This window comes from Apodemus sylvaticus, chromosome 9 (assembly GCF_947179515.1).
Source record: "Apodemus sylvaticus chromosome 9, mApoSyl1.1, whole genome shotgun sequence".
Lineage (NCBI taxonomy): Eukaryota > Metazoa > Chordata > Mammalia > Rodentia > Muridae > Apodemus > Apodemus sylvaticus.
In genome coordinates this window covers 100,841,228-100,849,938 of record NC_067480.1, presented here as the reverse complement: position 1 = coordinate 100,849,938, position 8,711 = coordinate 100,841,228, and the positions used below count along the sequence as shown (strand labels likewise).

The 8,711-nt window shown below is 37.5% G+C and overlaps 1 pseudogene; it reads right to left on the bottom strand.

Moving 5' to 3' along the window:
- Positions 1–2,252: 2,252 nt before the first annotated feature.
- On the bottom strand, positions 2,253–2,688 carry LOC127692988 (28S ribosomal protein S18b, mitochondrial-like; annotated as a pseudogene).
- Between the last annotated feature and the right edge of the window lie 6,023 nt (positions 2,689–8,711).

Below are 8,711 nucleotides of genomic sequence, written 5' to 3'. Positions count from 1 at the left end.
AAACGGGAGGCGGGAGAGAGTGGATGTGGGATATCAGTTGAGATGTAAACAAATGGAATGATTAATAAAAAAAGAAATGCTTTATATTTACTGTAGAAGTGATCTTTATTTTCAGATTTTTATACCTATTTTAATTCTCTACTGCAAGAAACATTACACTTTAACCAATTAAATATTATATTTTGACAAATATTTTAAAAACTCAACCAACTTAGCATACATAATGTGTCTTTTTAGTTCCTTAAAGTATAATAAATATAAAAACTTCTTCTAAAGGTACTTAAGAGTGGGGGAAATTTTTCAAAGACTTTTATTCATTTGTTTTCATCATGAAAAGCATGTGCATACAAGACTTTTATACAAAATATTGAGAACAGAACTGAAACCTCTGAGAAATGTAGACTCTTTCTAGTGTTTAAATGATATTTTTTTTAAAAGTGAAACAAGATTCAAGTAGATGTTTTTCCATTTTTCTTTTTCTCCATCTGAATGAAAAAAAAAAACTCATAGAATGAAGAAATAAGTGTCTAAAAAAACACTAATGTAACCTAATCTGGTAAATATACCATCTCAAAGAAAAATAGATTGTAGCCACCCATGACTACATTCAAACAGTTACCCAATTTCCCGGAAGGAAAGCTGGGGATAAGAACAGAGTGACAGGAGAAACATGGAGTCAAGACAAGGTTTCCTGCTCAAGACTCAAATTTTAATGGAGGTTTCCAAATATATATAGGCGGGGATGGACCCTTCCCCCAAATTCCAGGGTGTGTTCTGGGGAATTGGCCTGGCTGTTCGCTGGGCATTGGTTCCACTGCTCATGCAGCTGGGTGGGTCACCTGCTTAATTTAGGAATTTGTAGACCTGGAGGAACAATGACCTTCACTTTGGTCAATGTCAAGCCATACCAGGTGGCATAGCACCCCAATAAGGCTCTCTATATAGATTATTTCAATTATACACATCTCTTAAAAAGAAATTCTCACTGTTGTTTTACTAGTTAGCCTCTGTGTCAGTTATGGCTTCTATTGCTGTGAAGGGACACCATGACTCCAGCAACTTTTATAAAAGAAATCATGTAATGGGAGCTCACTTACAGTTTTAGAAGTTTAGTCCATTATAATCATGGCAAGAAGCATGGTGCTTATAGGTAGACATGGTGCTGGAGAATGGGCTGAGAGTTCTATATCTCGAAGGCCGCAGGAAGAAAGAGACACTGGGTCTGGCTTTAGCATTTTAAATGCCAAGCCCTATTCCCCAGTGACACACTTTCACCTTCTTTTTTTTTTTTTTTTTTTTTTTTTTTTTTTTTTTTTTAAGAGACGCAGCTTTTTTGTATAAGAGCTGAGCCAGGAGGTTTAAAATAGAGACACACTATCAAGCATGCAAACAGGAGTCTCCAGTTATGGCAAACCCTCTCCAGAGTTACCCATATATATCTAGATCCCTCCTCAACTTCAAATGTTCTTGTCTCTTCATATCGGTCATTTCCCTCTAGGGTCTGCCACTGTCACAAAACAGAACCCTTTGCAGAACACACTCCCTCAGTCTGAATTCCCCAGGTCACAATTTCTAAGCACTCTGGGAGCCAGTCTGCTCAGTGGAGGCTTCTGCTGGTGGTGCAGTGGGCATCTCAGGCATTGACTGGGGTGGCGGGCCGTTGTATTCCTTAGCTGCCTGCAGCTATTACAAACTGGGTTGCTGGAACAGAAGCTGAGGGATGGATGGGGAAGGGGCGAAAAGAAAGAAGGCCAGGACAATATTTTACTGATCAAGGCCCCAAATTTAATGGTGGTCAGACCTTTTAACAGTTTGGGCCAGCCCTTTCCCCCAGACTCCGGGCTCAGTTCTGGTGGAAGTCATCTAGCTTCTCCTGGCGGTCCTTGTCTGGACTGCTCAGGCAGCTGGGTGGGTCACCTGCTTAATTCAGGAATTCGTAGACCTGGAGGAACAATGAGCTTAACCTTCACTCTGAGCTTCTCCACCCTAGGATGAAACTTCCTGCTGTAACCTACTTCCCTATTGTCCTAACACCAGATTCCTACCTGAAGCCAGGGATTGTCCTTGGCTAAAGTCAAGTTCCTACCAAGTGGTATGACTCCCCAATATGGCTCTGTACAGCGGGCCACTATCTTCTAGGAGATTTCCTTGATAGAGTCAGCAAAGGCATGACAGTTCTCTCTCTGGTGGTTGTTGCCAGCTGTACCACAGGTACCAAGGTTCACCTGACAACAATGTGGGGGCTGGTGGAGTCACACTGACAGCTCCATGTACAGTACAAAAGTCAGCGTCTCCAGGCTCAACCTGGGGAACATAGTAACTGAGAAGATCCTAAAGTCAACATGCAACTTGTGATTCCAGCAGACGGGGCAAGAATTCCCAGCAACTTTATTGTTACAAATGCATGCCTTTTGGGTGCGCTGGGGTGGCACACCACCTTTGTGGTTGCGGCGGTAGTCAGCCCAAACAGGGCGAGAGCCATAGTGGTTCTGGTATTCTTCTGAATCCAGGTATTTCCAAGGTTCATTCTCGTAAAGCGGAAACAGGAAGTAAAGATGGAGCATCTTCTTCAGGAAGGCCTCTGGTGCAGAGAGTTCTGGAAGGGAACCTGAGCTACATAGGAACTTCGGAAGAGCGTAAAAGCATAGGAAACGGCCTTGGCAGCGTGTGCCGCAAGGAGGCAGCCATCTTGACACACACCCTTGTACGACAAGCTGAAAGAACAGACTGCCAAGGCCACACCTTCTAACCCCTGTCAAGTAGCACTACTCCTTAATGCCCAACCATTCAAATCTATGAGTCCATAGGAGCCATTTTTATTCAAACTACAACAGCCTCAAATTCTTGAGCTCATAAAACATTCTCTGTTTCCGCCTCTCAGGAAGACCGACTACAGAGTGTACCCAGCTCTTAACAGTATAAGTTATAAACCCATTACACAGCTTCTGCCAAGCACATACAACTAATGAAAATGTTTACTAATTTCCATCATTAATAAATGGAAAGAGGTCTGTACCTTCAAAAGAAAACTAGTTCTACTCCTTCCCCAGAACATTCAAAGCAATAAAACATCACCCACAGGGAAACGTCTAAGTAGATGTTATGTTTTCCTTTCCTAAAATTTCAATTTTTCATTCTTTTTATTAAACAAGACTGTCAGCAATAACTACACGGTGGTGCTGAAGATTTGCTTCCACTGATGGAAATAAAATTGTGATAAAAATTATATTCAGAGTATATACATGAATGTTGTATGCATGCATTGAAAACTGTGTTCAACACGTGAAGTTGCTTGGCTGTAAGTTTTAAGGCTGACCAGTTAAACTACTTACAGACACAATATGAAAATAGGTGAGAAGAGTCCTCTGCCTGCTTTGTTTACTTTTCTTGAGAATCCCTGGGAAGAAATACCTGAGAAAAGCTCCCTAAGGAGGGAGGGTGCTAATAGTCTATCATGGCGAAGAAGACACTGTGGCAGCAGCACAATATGGCGGAGCACATTGTGCCCACAGTTAGGAAGCAGGAGAGTGTTGAATGCTGGTGTTCAAACAGACCCAGAAGTGTATGTTTTACATGACTCAAAATCCGGTCAAATCTATGACAAAGATTAACTATTGTACTACACAAAGGAAACAAATATAATTAATCAGAACTATCACAAGAGGAAGCTGTATAAACTTCTTATTAATTGGAGCTGTGTGTCCTCTCCCAGGCCAAACATCAGGCTCACACTCCTCAAATAAAGTACAAATCTAAAAGCAACTTTGAATTGTTGAAATATATAATACTAAGCAAAACATCCTAGAGTTAACTTCCCTACTCCTTTGCACTTAGTCCAGGTCTCAGATTTCTACTGTGGAAATGCACAATAGAAAGCACTAAGGAGGTGGAAGAAGACCTAAAAACTGGAAAAACCTCCCAGGCTCATGGATCAGCAGAATTAATATAGTTAAAATGCCTATTTTGCCAAAACCAATATATAGATTCAATGCAATACCCATCAAAATCCCAACTCAATTCGTCATAGAGTTAGAAAGAGCAATTCTCAAATTCATCTGGAATAACAAAAAACCCAGAATAGCTAAAACTATTCTCAACAACAAAAGAAAGTCTGGGGGAATCAGTATCCCTGACCTCAAGCAATACTACAGAGCAATAGTGTTAAAAACTGCATGGTATTGGTACAGTGACAGTCAGGCAGATCAATGGAACAGGATTGAAGATCCAGAAATGAACCCACACACCTATGGCCACTTGATCCTTGACAAAAAGGCTGAAAACATCCAATGGAAAAAAGATAGCCTTTTCAACAAATGGTGCTGGTTCAACTGGAGGTCAGCATGCAGAAGAATGCGAATTGTTCCATTTTTATCTCCTTGTACTAAGCTCAACTCCAAATTGATTAAGGACCTCCACATAAAGCCAGACACTGAAACTAATAAAAAAGAGACTGGGGAAGACCCTTGAGGATATTTTGGTATTTTTTAAGTTTGTTTAAAAGTATCTTTTAGACTACACCTGCCACCAGATGGCACCAAATACAACTACTGTAGCACATTGGAGAGCGCTCAACTCAGAATAATTCAAGGTTTTATAGACTCCAGGTCATTCAAATAGATTCATCTCATCGATCTTACAATATGCTTGATGATTGGCTAGTTTAGCATCAATCTATTTAGGGGTTCCTTCATGTAGTTGATGTTTTGAAAGGCAACATAAAAGAATTTGTAGAAAGGAAGCTGACCTAGAAGTGTGCCACAGAATGAAATCCAGACGGGTCTTACACCATATTACCTTGCTCCAAGATTGATGTTCAGAAATAATGTAGCAGAAAGCCTTGACGAGCTTTAGAGAAAAGGGCACTAATTGCTTTAAGCCATTTATTTTTAAATCACACTAATTAACATTTTCATAGAGAAATTTTTCAGGTGAGTGTTAATATAATAATCAAAAGGTGTGATGATGATTTAGAGACAGGAAACCACAAAACTTCTGGGAGAGAGAGTCTAGCATCCTGTACCTCCAACATCTCTTTAAATCTCTTGAACAAGAAGCCACATTTGCTGAAAAAAAAAAAAAGACCAGGAAGACATTTTAAAATAGTGATTTATTGATTTTTGTCAGGAGGGGGTAGAGGGAAGTATTCTTGTGTATTTGCACAAGATAAAAATAAACAAACTATTAGCTCTTTCCACTTTCAATCCTCCCATTTAAAACTCTTCTTCCAGCCTAGCTCTCTAGTTTCTTCTTTTCCTCTTCCTGCACTAAGCTTCCAAGAAATACTTGCTGCTTTGTATTGACGATTCAGAACTTCTTAAACTTGCTTGCTCCAGTTTAGAGTCTTAAACAACGAAGAGGTCATCTGTTCTCCATCCAGGACCTGACATGCTTTGTTTCCATCAAGAACTAGTTTGTCAGAGTATTTGCTTGAAGCCTCTCATAGCTACAAAATCTCTAACTAAGAAATCTATACAACGTAAGAATCATAACTACGAGGTCTATAACTAAGAAAAATGATGATATATATACATTTCATTCATTTGCTTGTTACATTTACAAACATGCATACAAATGTATAAATTAAGTATATACCAAATATATTGCACATTATATATTACATACTTATTTAGCAGATAACTAGTTATTATCAGGCATACATAATAATAACTGCTATATTATGTATACATAATAATGGCTGAAAAAACTTTTGGGTATATATGAATTCTCTGACTCTTTTACTTGGAGGGAAAATAATAACGGTAAGACATTTTTAAATACTCGGAAGAAATTGGAAGACACAATATACCTGTCTGTGTAACACAGATAAAGCATGTTGTACCAAGTCTTGCATCTTAACACCTTGTAAGCATTAACTCATTTGAATAAGAGGCTCAAACATTTGTACTCAACACCAAAACCAGAGCTGGGCTTCTCTTGCCTGCCTGTTCTATCATTTGGCATAAGAATCTGGAGACTTACTAAGTCCAGCGTCAACATTCTTCCCTTCCCAAGCCCTTCCTTTACATACTGCACTGTAACCTCTTGAGCTCTACTTATCCATCTCCAAGTTTTCCTTGGAGTCCCATGGTCTAAGCACTCTGGTGTTCAAGAGCTCAGCTCTTGGACCCAATTCCCATTCTAGTTAACCCACTCTCTTAGAAATCTCATATTGTATAGTATTTAATATGCTGATTTCTCTGTTATTTCTATTATTTCATGACCATGTTCAAGAAGTCTTAAGGAACAGCAGTGAACACTTTCAACTCTGAGACAGGCATGAGATAGTCATCTATATAGCAATATGCTTTTTATGAGGGAAACAAGTATTCTTGGAAAAATTCACTTCTAAGCCTTCTTTACAAGCAACTTTTCTCCTGCTACTCCTTCATATGCTCTTCCTTCTCTCTTCTCCTCCTCCTTCTCCCCTTCCTCCTCTCACTTTGTCTTCCTCCTTCTCATTCTGTTCCTTCTTCTAAAACGTCAACCCTATAAACCAGAAAGAAAATATCTTCTGTGTTTGGGGAACAATCCACTACTTATTTTGATTGCTTTCACGGTAGCTGTGAAATTTTAATTTAGTAGATTCAAATGTGTGGTTATGTATATTTACAATACCATGACCATTTTAGTCATGTGAGTCGCTCTGCATTTTAAACTCTCTTTACTGAAAGGAATACAGCTTACTTCGGAAATATCCCAAGCATGAAAAGTTGATTTCCGAGTCAATATACTCATCATTAAGAAATGCCGTTTCTGTTGAAGTCTGAAATTTGAAAGTCAACCAGCAGTAGTGAGAATGGATGAGAAAGCACACAGTTTGCTCTGTGACAGTCCAACTGAGAGTGTGCAGTATCTAAGCCCAGCCATGCAAGCACTCAACACCCAGCAGAGACAATGTGCCCAAATTAAAATTATTTTAATCAATACAATGAGATAGTCTTAAATATTCAAAAGTCAATTCCTTTGAAGAGCCATTACAGTGTAATAGAAACACCACTCTGTCATTAAAGAACAATATGCATGAGATTTTTGAATATATATTTCATAAGATGTGACCCCCCCAAAGCCTTATAAAATAAAATGAGAAAATTAATTTAATAATATAATGGATAATCATATAAATTATGTAAAAGAGTATAAATGTCAGTACACAGTGAATAAATTCAAGTCATTCACACACCAAATCAATTATGAAAAAAGTAATTAAAGAAAAAGAACAGAGGGGAAAAGTCATTTTTACTTAGACTTGTAAATGCAGCCTAGAAAGTTGACAAGATGTGCTTAAAGCCTTCTGTGTATGGTACAGAGCTTCTTCTATATCTCAGTGATCCTGTAAATGGCAGAGTCCAGACAGACTACAAAGCTAAAGGCCAGAATTTTTCAGATCTTAGGACCTTGTGAGATCTAATGAGGTCAGTAACCTACAACTTCACTTTGTCCTTTTGCTTTTGTCTTGGTATTTTTCGCCCCTAAAAGAATATTCCTTCAGTCTCCTTGTGGAGTAACATTTTTAGCATCTCAGTGTCTTCCTCTCAAATAACTCCTTTCGTCTTCTGTTCTCTATTTTTATTCTTTTCCCAATTTGAAGTTCTCCCTTCAAGCTGCAAAAAAAAATATTATCAAGAAGTGTAAAGGTCTTTCTACATTTTATTACTAGTCCTTATTTCTTGACAAAGTTATATCAAATGATGGTGAGTTTGTATCAATAATCAATTAATTTATTTTAATTAGATCATTGCCAACTTCTGACAGCTATAGATGAAAACACTTTCAACATCAGGAGTTTCTTCTTATTACTTCTTGAAAATGGCCTGTGGCCTAAAATAATATATATTAGGAATTATATTGTTTTAATGCCAGATTAGTACCTCTGGCATGATTAATAAATAGCCCAAATGAAATTTCCACTAGCTATGTGTGACTTTATTCTCAAGAGCTGGATTCTTTACTCTTACAAGAGACCTTAGTAGGGCAAAGGTTGTGTGACAGAAATATAATCCAGCTGAGATTTAGGTCTACAAAGATTTAATGCAAAATTAATATTTAATATTTCTAAGTCTATAATATGAAAATATCCATAGTGCTTCTACAGTCTATGAAGGCACATTTTTTAAATGAAAAGGCAGAAGACTTGGATCTTAGAGAATTTAACCAGATAAATTTGCACGTTATAAGTCTTAAAACTAGAAACCATATTATTAACTGTGAAACTATGTAATTAGTTTCCTTATGAGTCTTCAATTTTTTGCTAGATAAAATTAAAACTGCCAGTGAAAATTGAGGCCATTATGAACATGACAGGTCATTTGTTGAGAAAAAGGTTATGTAGAAATAGCATCTGATAATTTGTTAGAAATATTAGCATATAGATGGCAATAGAATGCAAAGCATTATCAGAAGAATTTTAATCAGAATTATTTTGCTACATAAGTCAAATGTGGTTCTTTTCCAAATGTAGTTAGGTTCTTAGCAGTCACAGTAGGCATAACTCTCATTAAATATAGTTGTCTAAAACCAAATTTGTGTGATATTTGCAATTCCAATACTTTCAAAATTACAGAATTACAAAACGAATAGAATATACAACAAAAGATGAATAATAACTCACTTTCCTCACATGAGGCTAAAAGACACTAGAACCTTCATTGAAAATTCCTAATGATATAAAAATTTCTAAATTATAGATGCTATGCAAATTGTTAAGTATGGTT